The sequence below is a fragment of the Gordionus sp. m RMFG-2023 genome, chromosome 1, assembly GCF_954871325.1.
Source record: "Gordionus sp. m RMFG-2023 chromosome 1, tfGorSpeb1-WG-v2, whole genome shotgun sequence".
Taxonomy (NCBI): Eukaryota; Metazoa; Nematomorpha; class Gordioida; order Chordodea; family Parachordodidae; genus Gordionus; species Gordionus sp. m RMFG-2023.
Genome location: NC_088775.1, coordinates 28614549 through 28629851, shown reverse-complemented (window position 1 = coordinate 28629851; position 15303 = coordinate 28614549). Strand labels below are relative to the sequence as shown.

Here is a 15303-nt window from a genome sequence, read left to right as displayed (position 1 = left end):
CGAATCGAATAATTGTGATATTCGTATTCGTAAAATATGGTCGAATCGAATAAAAAATAATTAGTTTTAGGTATAGTTGTAGTGATAATAATTATAATGTTGATGATCCTGAAATTTTACTTTTAGATAGAGAAAAAAAAAATCAAATTATCATCTGATAGAAAGGAGGATCAAATAATGCCTATTGCATCTTTAATAGAAAAGTTCTCAGAAGTTAAGAGAATAAATAAGGATACAAATATTTTTAAAATTCTGGGAAGAAAATTCTTCATCCAGAATTATATATCTTGTCTAAAATCGTCATGGGTACCGGCGACACAAGTACAATAAGATAACTATCTATTTTAGGTAAGCGTAGAACGAGAATTGTCATCTTAAAATATAAATTGTCTAATTTACGTGGAAATCTCAAGGATGATATTTTAGAAGATTTCGAAGCTTAAAGGTATTTTTCATTTAATTTATTAAAGGCAAATAATGAATGCATTTTATTAACAACAATTCCATCTTTAATCTTTTGAAAAAAACCCCAGCAGCACAGACAGAATTATTAGGTCCTAGCGAACATAATTTTTATTCAAATTAATTTTTTAAAAAATAATAATTAACATTAAAATAAATATAAAGGTAAAATTTTGATGAAAAATATTCTTCATGTTTTATTTTGGTCTAATAAGTTGATATTATATTATATGAGTTTAATGTGATTAATTACACCTTTTAAAACTATTGATAACCTGACACATTTAAATGTGCATTAATAACAAATCAGCTGGTAACATGCCATTTTAGTTTCCCATATTTATAATTTTAGGCTGTGTAAAAAATATCAAAAAATTAAATTCGCAAATAAAAACAAATTTTTTTAAATTTAAAGTATTATTACATTAAAATTTTAAAACTTCTCGAATTTTTTAAAAAAATATTTTTGGAGATAGCTTTAAAAAATTTAGAAAACATGGAACACCTAAATGGCGTGTCACTCTAGCTGATTTATAATTCAACGACGCTTCAAAATGCAATTTAATGAATTAGGCCTCGTTTGTAGTAATCGGGTTCGCTCTCTTTGAGTTTGGTTGGGCATCGTACCCAATAATAAAATAATTAGGGTAAGGCAGAGACATCTTTAAAAATAGAGGTGGGGCGGCGAATTTACTTAAGTTTGGTTAGGTTTGTATAAGACCTTGCTAAAAGGTGATCACTCACTTCCTCTTCCATCTGTGAAAAATCCCAGTGTTGTTGAAAAAGATATATATATATCCTTTACCCAAAAACTCAACCCCAGCCCCATAAACGCAAAAGTATGGTAAATGATAGGAACGAATCGACCAATAGAAATAGAAATTAAGATTTATATTCAAGGTAAAAGTTAATATGAATAATTTTAAGTTTAATTTTTTTTAAATTAGGTCACGATAGTGAAAACTCTGCTACTAAATCACTTAAAATTTAATCTTATTTTAAAAGGACAACATTATAAATGGTCCAAGATCAATCCACGTATTTTAATATTATCTAACCAAGATAAAAATAATATGTTAAAATAAAGTGAAAAAAAAGAATAAATTCGATATTCGCGAACTCAAGAATAGCGTAAATTCGTTATTGCCGTGATAGTGAAATTCAATCTTGAAATGCGGTGCAAAGTAGTTCCCTTAATGATAAATATGTCGAATAATAAGGGCAAGGAGGGGTTAATTTTTTCCCCAAAGTAATTATGAAATGTATAATATTTTCAAAAAAGGCCTCAGCGCCGGATCGAAGATAGGGTAATAGGATTTTTGCCGTTGTTTCATAGCGTGTTGATTGATATGCGGATGTGGTCTGGGAAATAGTACCTTTAAATTATAAGTTATTGCTAAATATTCAAATTTAAAGCATAACATGAAAATAGAGAGTTTAAGATTATATTCATAAAAAGTCGCGTCACGTGTTTAAGCATAAAAAATTACCACCGGCCTTTGGACAAGTTCGGGCAGAAATTTTTTTATAGGTCTCTTAATTTTTAGGATGCATTTTAAATCATTGATTCTTTTTTAAAAAATGGTTGAATATTATGAAAACCAGAGCTTTAAACGTAAGGATTTTACGAATAAAATTTTTATACCATCTAATTGGTGTGTTATCATTATTCATATTAAAGAGGAATATTATACCTTCATATCTGTATTTAAATACATGAAAAATTAAATTTTTATACATTTTACAAATTATAAATAAATAAAAATTATGAAATTAACAATTTAAAAGAAAGATAAGTCTCATTAAAAAAATACAATAACACATGATATTTCGACGACTATTATAAAATATTCTAACGATATCATTAAAACCCAAAAGAGGCATTATAATAATTTTTAAAAAAGATTTTCAACGAATACAATCAATAAATCGAAATTACCAAACTATTAATATTTTTATACTATGTATACTGTGTCCAAAATAGCAATCTAAATATGGTGGACAGTGAAATATATAATGAAAAATATTTCATTCCAAAAGTGGACGATTATTTTAATATAATGATTTATAAAAAAAGAAATATCTAATTTGCATACAACAATGCTATCTATTTTTTTTGAAATGTCAATGACAAAAAAAAACATGGCTGTCCCAATATAAAATAATTCGTAAGTTAATAATAAAAATATTAAGCTTAATGAAAATGGGATAGCGATAGACATGGAGATTTGAGGTACGAGATTTATAAGGTAAATAAAATTTGCATCCATAACATATAATATTTTAAAAAATCTTTAATATTAACTCTTAAGTAGAGCTACAAAATGTCATTATTATTTAACTTATTTCAATTATTAAAAAGTTATTTTGGGAATTTTCACCACCGATATCTAGGGAACTATGTACTAGGCTAAATTTTTGGATTTGATGTCTTCTAATGCTGTTCTCTCTGTAAACAAAATTTTATCAAAATTAAAAAAGTCGGGTTGTAAAGTTATCGATTGAATATGGAATTATCTATATAACAATCACGAAAAATTGTTTAAAATTATAAATTATTTATAAGGAAATAAAAAGGAACATATTATTAATTTACAATTAAGAATTAACTAATAAAAAACAGCTTAAAATAAGGAAAACTAAATTACAAGTCATCTACCTTAATTACACCTACACCTATTTGTTTTGCTTAAAATGATAATTATAAAATAATTAATATTATATATGGTTAGTTTTTATTTTACACTCTAATAAGGAGCTGTGTATTTTATATAAACGATTTCCCAATATTTGTTATTATTAATTCATGGTATAAAAACCATATTATATATAACATTTGTTTAATAAAATATTTCTATTTTAGAATATAATCAGGGCCATAAACAGGAAATTTTGATTGGGAGGGGTGGGGGCACAGAAGAAACTCCACTTTTTTCATTAAAATTAGGCCAAAAATATGCAAACTATTGAATAAGAAAATAGTGCACAATATTAAAGATACACAAGTGCCCAGAATTGGCAGCTAATATGATAATCTAATTTAAATAAGTTATAAGATAAAGTATGATAAAGAGGAACCAAAAGAGGGAAATTTGGAAATATAACTTCGGTATGAGATCAAATAATGGCAGAATCAGCTTATTTTGGTCGACTTTTCAAGATTTATTTAGATCGTAAACTTTAATTATAATTATAAATCATATTAAGATAAATAAATTTTAATCCAATAAGACACCCCCCCCCCGTGTTCCCTTGTAGTTTGAGTGATAAATATATTACATTTACAAAAATCTTAGTTTTTTTTGATAGATATCTTAATTAAAGACATATTTCGACATGATAAAAATTTATCTAATAACATTAAAAATCTATGAAGCTAAATAAACTCATGTTACATTAGGTATTTTCCATTTCTTCATTTAAACTCCACTATATAAAATTGGATCTTAAGAAATTTTGTTATTTATATGTGAAAATTCAGATCATATTTTTAAAATAATGGGTTCCTAATTTTAAAAAAATTAAATGGAAAATATTTTTATTATAAATAGGGCTGTGTCGATCCAATTTTTCATCGATCTAAAAATTTTTGATATTACTAAAAAAACCGATCCGATCCCAATATAATTTTTTTATTGTCAGACAGCTCTATTTAGCCGATTTTTAAAAGGACCTAAATTAAGATTTAAGCCAAAATATTATTACCGAAGCCTCGAAATTTCGCAAATAAAAGCCTACCATCCTGCCATCTGTGGGCAAGAGTAATTTACTTTTGGCTAAGATTTTGAGTTAGCCATTTTTTCAAAATTGGACAGATTTGTTTAACAACACAAGCTGAATGTAACTCGTTATATATTTTGAAATTTTTTTCTTGTTGCAGACAATATAACAAAAATAAGTGCACAATTATTAACCATTTTTTTTAACATTACAACAAATAAATTGTATTTTAATCGCCGGGGTGGACTAATGGGTTAGGTGTATGCTTGGAAACAGAAGGACGCAGAGGACGCAGGTTCAATCCTGGTAAAGAGCATAAATATTTAAGTTTTTCTTCGATGACTGATGTGTAAAGACATATGGTATGATGAATTTCGGAGCTTAGAGATGACACCCCGGTCACCGACAGGCCTGGACAGCCGGGTGCTAAGGATACCTGTCCAATAAACAAAATGAAGGAAACAACTGGAAATATGAATATGAAAGCTAGGGCGTTCCCTCCAAGCGACGCGCAGGGTTTAGACCTCCATCCTGTGAAAAGTAAAGTAAAGGTCAAAGCAAAGAAGACAAGATTAGCAAGTTTGAATATTGAGACGCTTAAAGGTAAGACGAGAGAATTGGCATCAATGTTGAATAAGAGAAAAGTTCATATAGCGTGCATACAAGAGACGAAATGGAAGGGACAGAAGACTTTGATGATTGGAGATGGGTATAAATTGTACTATAATGGAATTGTTAGCAAAAGGAAAGGTGTCGGCATCATCCTCAGTCAAGATCTAACCTCCTCGGTAGTAGAAGTCAACAAGATCTCTGATAGACTAATGAAGATAAAACTTTGCATTGGTCAATCAATACTACACATCCTTTCAGTATATGCTCCTCAAACGGGTTGCAAGGAAGAAGAGAACAGTGGCGTAGCTAGGAATTTTCCTTAGAGGGGGTCCATTGGGAGCTTCGCCCCCAGACCCCCTTTAACGGGCCTTCGGCCCTTTTGTCCGGCCTTCGGCCGGGTTTATCTTAAAAATCATAACCACATCTTCGACAATATATATAAATATTTTTAAATGCATGAATAATGTTATTATAATTTAGTAGATAATGTTATTATAATTTAGTAGATAATGTTATTATAATTTAGTAGATAACGTTATTATAATTTAGTAGATAATGTTATTATAATTTAGTAGATTATTCTCAATGACTTTATAATAATACTACCCAGAATAAATTCAATAGTAGTATAATATCCTTTCGCAAACATCAAAACCAGAAAAATATAAATATTAATGGTATTTATTTGATACAAAGTCACTTTTAAGTCTTTTGAACGTATAATCTAAAAAAAAATTTGCTCTGGGAGGGGTCCAAACCCGAAAACCACCCCCGTAACTACGCCACTGGAAGAAAAGATGACTTTAGAGCTATCCTTGATGAAGCTGTAATGTAAATCCCTAAGGATGACCTAGTCATAATTGATGGTGACTTAAATGCGCATGTGGGAAAAGCAAGAGATAGCTACAAAAGGCATCATGGTGGTTTTGGATATGGAAAAAGGAATGATGAAGGAGAGTATGTACTGAAATTTGCGCAAGCCTTCGACATTGCCTTAACCAACACCTACTATAGGAAAAAAATAGTCATTTAATAACATATGAAAGTGGTACAGGGAAAACACAGATAGATTACATGCTAATCTCTCGCAGAAGATTAAAAGATGTAATGGACTGCAGTCATCTCAGGAGAAGTTATAGCAGTGCAACACAAGCTACTAGTCATGAATTTACACATCGCTAATAAATCCACTCAAAACAAGATAAAACTGGAACCATGCATCAAATGGTGTAAATTAAAAACAATGACAGATGCCTTTGCAATCAATGCAAACATTGAAACAATAAATTCGTTACAAGTCAGTGAAAAAATGTGGACAGACCTTTCATCCAGATTAATAGACACTGCCAAATCAACACTAGGCTTGACAAGGGGAGATAACAAATCATACAATGAACTATGGTGGTGGAATGAAGAGATACAAACCTCTATACAGGAGAAAAAAGCCCTTTATAAAATATGGTAAAAATCCGAAAACCCAGATGACAAGACAAGATACAAAAATCCAAGAAGGCGGTGGCTAGGGCCAAATCTATGACATACGATGACATGTATGAAGAACTACATACCAAAGAAGGGCAAAATAAAATATACAGATTAGCCAAACAGCGAGAAAAGAATTCTAGGGATATAAACGGAGCTCCGAAAGTAATCAAAAACAAAGATGGGAAATTGATAATAAAGGAAAAAGAAATAATGAATAGATGGAAAGAATATTTTCAGGAGCTTCTCAACTTTAATACCCACATACTACGTCTAGATGAACACCCCCATGTCAAAACCTTGTACAACAAATAACAGAACAAGAAATAATCATATGCCTCAAGCATATGAAAAACAACAAAGCTAGGGGTCCCAGATGATATTCCAATAGAAAGCCTTAAAGCACTAGGAGATGATGGAATACATTTCCTCACAAATCTATACAATAAAATACTTGGAAATGAAGAGGTTCCTCAAAAATGGAGGCAGATCTTCAAAAATAAAGGGGATTCATACAATTGTCAAAATTACAGGGGCATAAAACTAATGTCACACTGTCTAAAACTATACGAAAAAAATAATAGAAAAAAGATTAAGGGACATAATCGAAATAGGAGACTCAGTTTGGCTTTATGCCTGGTAGATCAACAACTGATGCTATCCACGCAATTAGGCAAATGAGTGAAAAATACAGGGAAAAGAACAAAAAGCTACACATGGTCTTTCTCGATCTAGAAAAGGCCTTCGATAGAATCCCAAGAAGACTTATCTGGTGGGCGCTACGCCACAAAAAGATTCCCAAAAAATATATAAGAATAATATAGGATATGTATATGGGCCATACAACAATGGTCCGTAGCACAACAGGTACTTCAGCAGGCTTCACAATAGCCGAAGGAGTTCATCAAGGGTCAGCTCTCAGCCCACTTCTCTTCATTACAGTAATAGATGTATTAGCACAGTCTATATCTCAAACATTCCCGTGGAATATGATATTTGCAGATGATTATGTGATACTTGCCGAATCCAAGGATGAAATGAAAGAAAGATTAGTGAGTTGGATAAATATGCTAGAAAGGCACGGACTAAAAGTAAATAGAGAAAAGACGGAGTATATGGTGATAGGAGGAGATGAAACAGAGAGTATTGATATAAATGAATGGCATATATCGGCAATTTAACGCTGCTATTTGGGCCCCACTATACAAACAAACGGCACAATAGAAAAAGAGACAGAGTAAAATTAATCAAGGGTGGTTAAAGTGGAGATCTTTATCTGGAGTGCTATTTGACAAAAGAATCCCACACAAATTAAAGGGAAAAATTTACAGTTCCATAGTACAACCATATTCTATATAGTTCGGAAACATGGCCAACCAATGAATCAGACGAGAGAAGTCTACAAACTATGGAGATGAGAATGCTGAGGATGATTGCTGGGGTAACAAGAAGTGCGCAGTACAAGAATACTAAGTAGTTTAAAGGCAGTAGTTTAAAGGTAGTGCCCATTAAGACTAAGTTAATGGTAAACTGACTTAGGTGGTATGGGCACACAATGAGAAGGCCTATGAACTACAAAAGAAATAAGGTTGAGAGTTTGGAAGTGATGGGCATACGCAAAAGAGGAAGGCCAAAACTTCAATGGGGCCATAAAGTTAGAGCCAATATAAAGAAGTATAAATTAGATAAAAGAGATTGTATGAATAACATAAAGTGGAGAGAGATGTTGAAGGAGCTTACCACCAGAAAAGGTGAAAGCTAAAGAGAAAAAAATAATTAAATAAATTGTATTTTAGATTTTTTCAATGGAAATTATTTTTAAAATAAAAAAAATTATATATCATAAAAATAATCAAAAACAATAAAAAAAAATATCGGAGTGCTAAAAATATCGGCCCGTTATATTTTTTGAAAAACTAAATATCTGTGCCCTCCGATATGTTTTGAAAACGCTAAATATCGGTGCCGATCTGATATTTAATTTATTATCGGTATAACCCAAATTATAACCCTCAGTTTTACCTGTCTCCTAAAAAGATACTCTAAATATAAGTTACATTCAAAGTTTCGTTGACATAGTTCAATAATTTTGTCACGTCATTTAATTATGTATCCACTCAATTGTCTAATTATGAAATACTAGCTAATAACCCGTCAAGAATGATTTGGGGGGGGGGGGATAATTAGTTAGTTTTACTCCCTACTTTTATGATAGTTGTTACCTGTTATTTGAAAATAATATCTTGTTACTCTTTATAACCCCCTCCTCCCTTCAGACCAGGTCCCCAGGTCTGCAAAAAAATTTGTTTTAGGTCAATGTCTGATCTATAGTTGATAATAGAATTCCCAAGCGTCCAAGTTGATAATAATTTTGAAAAATTTTCCCTAAGCTTAGTCCAATATAATTCATAAAAATATTTTCCAAGCCCAGCCCCACCCATAATAATTTTAAAAAAATTTTCTCAAACCTGGCCAACGCGTAATAATTATATTTTTTTCAAGTCGATAGGTAAATCTCTAAAAACCATATTCATTTTTTATTCTTAATACCGCTCAATCCTACTTCAGACCAAGACCAACTTATTGGGACCAATAGTGAATACTATTTTTCGAGTAAAAATATATTTAAATTAGCTTTTACCTGAGACCCGTATAAATATTATGCCTAATATCTAATGTATAAAAATTCCCAACAAGTTCATGCTCATAATCATGTTGAGAAAATTTTCTCAAGCCCGCCAAAGACCATAATAATTTTGGTAGTTAAGAACTGAAATAAAATATGTAAAGTCATAATTCATTTAAAAATAAAACCAGAATATGAAAGTTGCATGAGCCTTGGTTTTTTGATCAGGCCTAGCTATGTCTGCAAAAAAAAAATTTCAGGCCAATGTCTAACCCATATTTAAAATTCAAAAATCTTCTAGCATCTCTATTTTAAATTTTATCCAATATGATTTCCATTACAAATTTAAATTTTGATATTTCTAATACTCTTAATACTCACTGTATTGCAACAATTTTACCTCTTTTTCTCCTAAATTTTAATATTTTTATAAAATTTATTAATAAAATATATTTAGTACCATACAACAAACTAAATAATTACCCTTCAACACCGTCAGCTAGTTATGGTAATAAACGGCAAAATTTTAAAAATATAAGCTATTAATTAATATATATATAATCAATATTTTAAATTTAATTATATTCAAGTTGGTGCATGCGTAAAGCATACGTCTTTGAAACGGGAGGTTTGTGGTTCGACTTTCGTAGATAGCCAAAATTAACATTACATTATATAGTCTCATTAAATTTTAAATACATTAGGGAGATACGAAAACGATCGTGTTTTGATTATGGAGATTATATATATTAGATATATAAATTATGTTTTATAACATGTGTCATAAACGCAGAAAAAACCACATAAGGATATAAGTAAACTTTAATTCTTTTTTATAAATCTACTGTTCTTTTTTTTATAAATTAGCCCTTTAAAAATTCTATATAACGGATAAGAATGGCAGATGTCAAGTGTCAACCAGCAGAGGAAACTAACTATAAAATCCTTTTATTTAAGACTTAAACTTCTGAAAATTTTGTATTTATTTTGTTTTCCAAGTGCTTTTAAAAATATGTTTTTCAAGAAAGCGTCAAACATTTTTTTCTTCTTGACACTTATTTTGTGCTTTCTTTAAAAAATCATATCCTTTCCTTGGACGACTAACTTTTCTTTTGGATAAATCTTGGATCTTGCAAATAGTAATATAAAAATTAGGCCTAGTGCAGGTCTGAGTTTTTAAAGTAACTAAACTAGATAAAATAATGTTCTAACTGTAATCTATATACAGTTTAAGCAGTATCATTATTTATTTATAGAAACATTTAGATATAATTTATTTGCACCATTTTATTATAAATAAATTTATTAAATATCTGTCTTTCCAATTGAAGACAAGTTTTATTTTACACAATGGATGACAAAAATATGGCAAATTACATTAATTAATTTTAATTATTATAAATTTGAATGAGTGATATTGACAAAAAAAGAATACAGAAGAAACAATCAACAAAGCATCAGCATTTTCAAACTTGATTGGGTTGGTTGAATTTGGTTTCATTTGCTAAAAAATAAAAGAAAAAAGGAATTGACACAGTGTTTAGTTGATGAACTTTCAAAGTTTCCAAATGCTACTAAAGAGAAAATCACAGATAAAAAAGAATATGAATAAGGATATAAATTTCAACACTGATCAAACTGTGAATGATAAAATGAATCCCATGATTTTAATATATTTAAAGAGCATCCTAATATAAAAGTGTTATTCATAAAATATAACAATACATTACCTTACAGCTAAAAGATTTTGTTAGTAGCTACAAAAATGTGTTTACAGACAATATAGCAATCAAAACTTTAAGAATCTTTCATTTTCAAACCATCAAAAAATTAAATTCACAAACCTTTGAAACTTTAATGAAGATAAAGAAATAGCTATTATAAATATAAAACATGTCCAAAATATATTTCTATAAAATTTTAAATATTTAGTATAAGATTTGATTAAAATTTTTAAATTTGCAAAAGTTTTGAAACTTTTCTAATTTTTATAAAATGGTTTAACAGAGCTTAATAGAAACTATTAATACTTTTATATAATCATTTAATCATATTTTATTTATAAATAAAAACAAAATTCATAAAAAAATGCTTGTCTCACTTCACAATTTGAGTTTTAACAAAAGATTTTCAATTTTGACATTATGAACACCTTGCATGGTTATAATAAAAATTTATATCTGTATCTAGTTCTAGCCATGTATCCTTTTCATGCCATTAGCTGTAGTTATATATATTTCAAAGTATCTTTTTTACAATTCTGCTTTAATCTCATGTAATAATGATTTTCATAAAAATTACAGATACCATATATTTTTTTCCCATTTTAGATGCTATTTTGGGAGATTTAGAATAGGAGATATGTGAAATTAAATTTCATTTAATCTTGTTCTTAGTAAAATAATATAGAATTTTTGACCTCTTAATTTTTATTAATCCAATAAATATGACAAAAAAAAATAGTAAATTATATCATAATAAATGTTTCTAATATTGAACTTAAATTTTTTTATATTATATAACTATAATAAACTTTAGAATATATTTTTTAGTAAGTTTATTTTCTATTATTTTAATTTATATTTGGTTATTGTTGCATTTATGCAACATGCTTAATACTGGAATTTGAATTGTTTTTTATCAAAGATCAGAGGACACTCTTGGGGCCAATCCCTTTTAACTGATACCAACAAACAATGCCCAAAATAATAGTTAACCCTCATAATTATTTATTTTAAATTGACCTACATTAAGTCATAAATTGATAAGATATTGACCTAAAAATTAAATAGACAAGAAACTATTGTTAATTTTTCCCTATATTTTTATATTAATTTTATTTTGGAATTAACTATATTAAAGTAAAAACCTTTCATTAAATATTTGTATCAGTATTGGGGTATCAGTTGAATACTGTATTGGCAAACAAAGTGTTACCCTTGTTCACAAATTATTTTAATAAAACCTTGTAGGGCAAAATAAACAATATTCATAGAGCCAAATTTGGCACATATGTTAAGAATACATATATAATAAATGGGCAAGAATTTTTGTCCAGGGTCTTCAAGAATGTGGGGAGGGAGGGGAGTGTAGGATAAATAAAAATGTGTCATTAAATTTTGATTGTGAGTTGGAGGGATTACTAAGGGGAGTATCCTCTTAGACAATATACATAGTTAGCATCTATTTTATAATTGAATTGTTTTAAATTCTAGTCATCAGATGTATTTCACTATTGTTGGCTTTGGGGAGGGTTGAGGTGGGGGTCTGTGAGTCTAGTAGGTAAAATTGACCGTTAAAGAATAACGTAAGCAAAGTATAAGAGCTTGTCATATGAATTTAATAATAATAAGCATCTAATAATTGTAAAACTTGTATGAAATAAAAAAAAATATATAATGTTACATGTAGATTAGGAAGGCAGGAATTAAAATTGTTATTGAGCTTCACAAAAGTGAAAGCTATTTAGATAGAAAATGGATAGATTGTTTTTATAAACATTTTTTTAATCTTGCTAAGCTAATTAATGTTTTATTTGAAGAGTAAATATATCAATTATTGTTATAAAAAGGATAAAAATGCATCACTTTTTCATTAATTATTTTTATGTACGCTATGGTATATGTTATCTCGTAGATAAATAGTCGCATTGAAAAAAAAGCTTTGGTGTATATCTATTTGATTAGGGAGCAAACAGTAATGTTGGGTAATTATATTTTTAGTCATTTAAGCCAATTTTAAAACGTTTAAAAAATTAGCAAAACAAGCTAAAGCTAGTTTCTAACTTAATCTTAATGGGCCTCGGGGTATTTTTAAATATATAGCAGCTCAGATTTGAAAGAAACTAATATAAATTAAAATGAGTTGAATTTAACATATTTTCGCCGTGACAGTAGATGAAGACACTAACCGAAATTTAGTCATTATCCAACCATAGTACACCATGGATGTAGGGGGGGGGGGGGTTACTGGGACTAAGACCTTCCTAATTTTTCCTATTTAGCCTCCTTCCTAAATTTTGAGGAGGGGCTGAGCTCCCTTGATAAAAAATTAAAATTTTTTCAAAAGTGTTAAATTTTTAAGAATTAATAGATAGTCATGAAACTTTTCCACATTTCTAATAGCCACATAGAAGATAGAGAAACCAAGAGGTTTTTTTTTATATATTTAATATGAATTATTTAAAGTATGAGGTTCACCGTAAATAAATAGTGATGATAAATAGTTTTATAATTAATCGGGTCTGAACCAACTATAAAAAAGCTAAACCGAATTTTTAAGCGAAAACTATAATCTTGATCTCGATCGAGGTTTAAACCTATATGGATAGCTCAATCTTGAGAAAAATTTTCTGGCTCAAGGGGAATTTTTTTTTACTGTTCTTAATATTGAGACTTTACAATACTAAAGACAAGAAATAGTCCAAATTTAAAAAAATTCTAAATGTTTAATTAGTTATTTAAGTTTGAAAATTAGTTGTTAATTTTGGGATTAATTAATTTACTTTGAAGGAAATAATAATTGGATTATTTTTTAGCAGATCATACATTATATTTGTTATTCACTGATATTTCAAATAAAAAAAATAGGAATAGGTTGAAAATAATAAAATATTATGTAGACGGAGTTTACATTACAGGAAATTTATTGGAGGTAAACCCTTTCCAAAATCTACTAATACATCTTTTGAAGCTTTGGCCAGATTAAATTTTTATAATTTTAGTCATTATTTTTAAATTATTAGATTGTTATTTTGAAAAAAATATATACATTATGTTCTAATGAATGACATTCTTATTATTTGGGAAGAAGAGTCAGGGAGATACTAGGAATTTTTTTTATAATGATATTTACAAAAAAAGGAGATGGGAACTCTCCTTTAATGATAAAAATATTTTTTTTTAAAGTAATAATTATGGGGTATGACTAAATACTGTCTTGCTAAAAAGCAATTAATCATAATTAATCATAATTTGATGATATAATATCTTTTAAAAAAAATTTCAAAATCATTTTTTTTATTTTACATAAATCAATTTTTAATTAATTAAAAAATTGATATTAAATACCAAATAATTTAAAATTCTATTTTTACTTAATATTATTGGAAAAATAATATATTCATAGCTTATTACAACTTATATTATATTTTTCAATTACAAAATTTAACAGATTTATATCCATAAGAGGGCGTTAAATAACTAAATATGAAAATATATTCTATGGAAACCAGAATAAATATTGGATAGCGCTTTTTTTGTATTTGGGTGTAAATACATGTGAAAAACCTAAAATAGAGGTTTCTTTGAGATTTAATTAATGAGTAGGTTTAGAAGCGAAAAATAGTAGAAAGTTTGTAAGGAACATATTGCAGGCGTTATTGATCAAAATCTCTTCATTTTTGGTTTATACGTGTATATTTAGGTGTTAAACATTATCCTAAAAAATATTTTGAAAATATTATGATTTGACCGAATGCCGGGCTTAAAACCGACCAATTATTAAATATTCGATCGACCAAATTTGGTGTTAATATTATTTGGAAAATATTCATTTTTGGTTTATTTATCTATAAATACGTACAAATCATTATCCCAAAAAATATTTTAAAAATATGGCGATTTGACCGATAACCGATTTGAAACCGAAATACTGTCTTGCTGGCGTTATACATAGAAAATTCTTCATTTTTGGTTTACACGTGAACAATAACGTGTTAAGCATTATCCTAATTAATATTTTCAAAATATTATGATTTGACCGAATAGCGAGCTCAAAACCGACCACTTACTAAATATTCGATCTACCAAATTTGATAGTAATATTATTTGAAAAATGTTCATTTTTCGTTAATTTATCTATAAATACGTGCAAATCATTATCCCAAAAAATATTTTAAAAATACCGTGATTTGACCGATAACCGATTTGAAACCGAAATACTGTCTTGCTGGCGTTATACATAGAAAATTCTTCATTTTTGGTTTACACGTGAACAATAACGTGTTAAGCATTATCCTAATTAATATTTTGAAAATATTATGATTTGACCGAATGGCGAGCTCAAAACAGACCACTTACTAAATATTCGATCTACCAAATTTGGTATTAATATTATTTGAAAAATGTTCATTTTTCGTTAATTTATCTATAAATACGTGCAAATCATTATCCCAAAAAATATTTTCAAAATACCGTGATTTGACCGATAACCGATTTGAAACCGAAATACTGTCTTGCTGGCGTTATACATAGAAAATCTCTTCATTTTCGGTTCATACGTGAACAATAACGTGTTAAACATTATCTTAAAAAATATTTTGATAATATTATGATTTGACATAATGCCGAGCTTAAACCCGACGTATTACTAAATATTCGATCGACCAAATTTGGTGTTAA

General features: G+C 28.4%; 1 protein-coding gene across 1 annotated transcript in view; it reads right to left on the bottom strand.

Annotated features, from left to right (window-relative positions):
• LOC135931734 (uncharacterized) overlaps positions 1–12466 on the bottom strand; it is a 54944-nt gene extending 42478 nt beyond the window's left edge. Inside the window, exon 1 of the mRNA XM_065469009.1 lies at positions 12308–12466. The gene's annotated coding sequence lies outside the window, so the exon portion shown is untranslated. The remainder of the gene's footprint in view (positions 1–12307) is intronic.
• Between the last annotated feature and the right edge of the window lie 2837 nt (positions 12467–15303).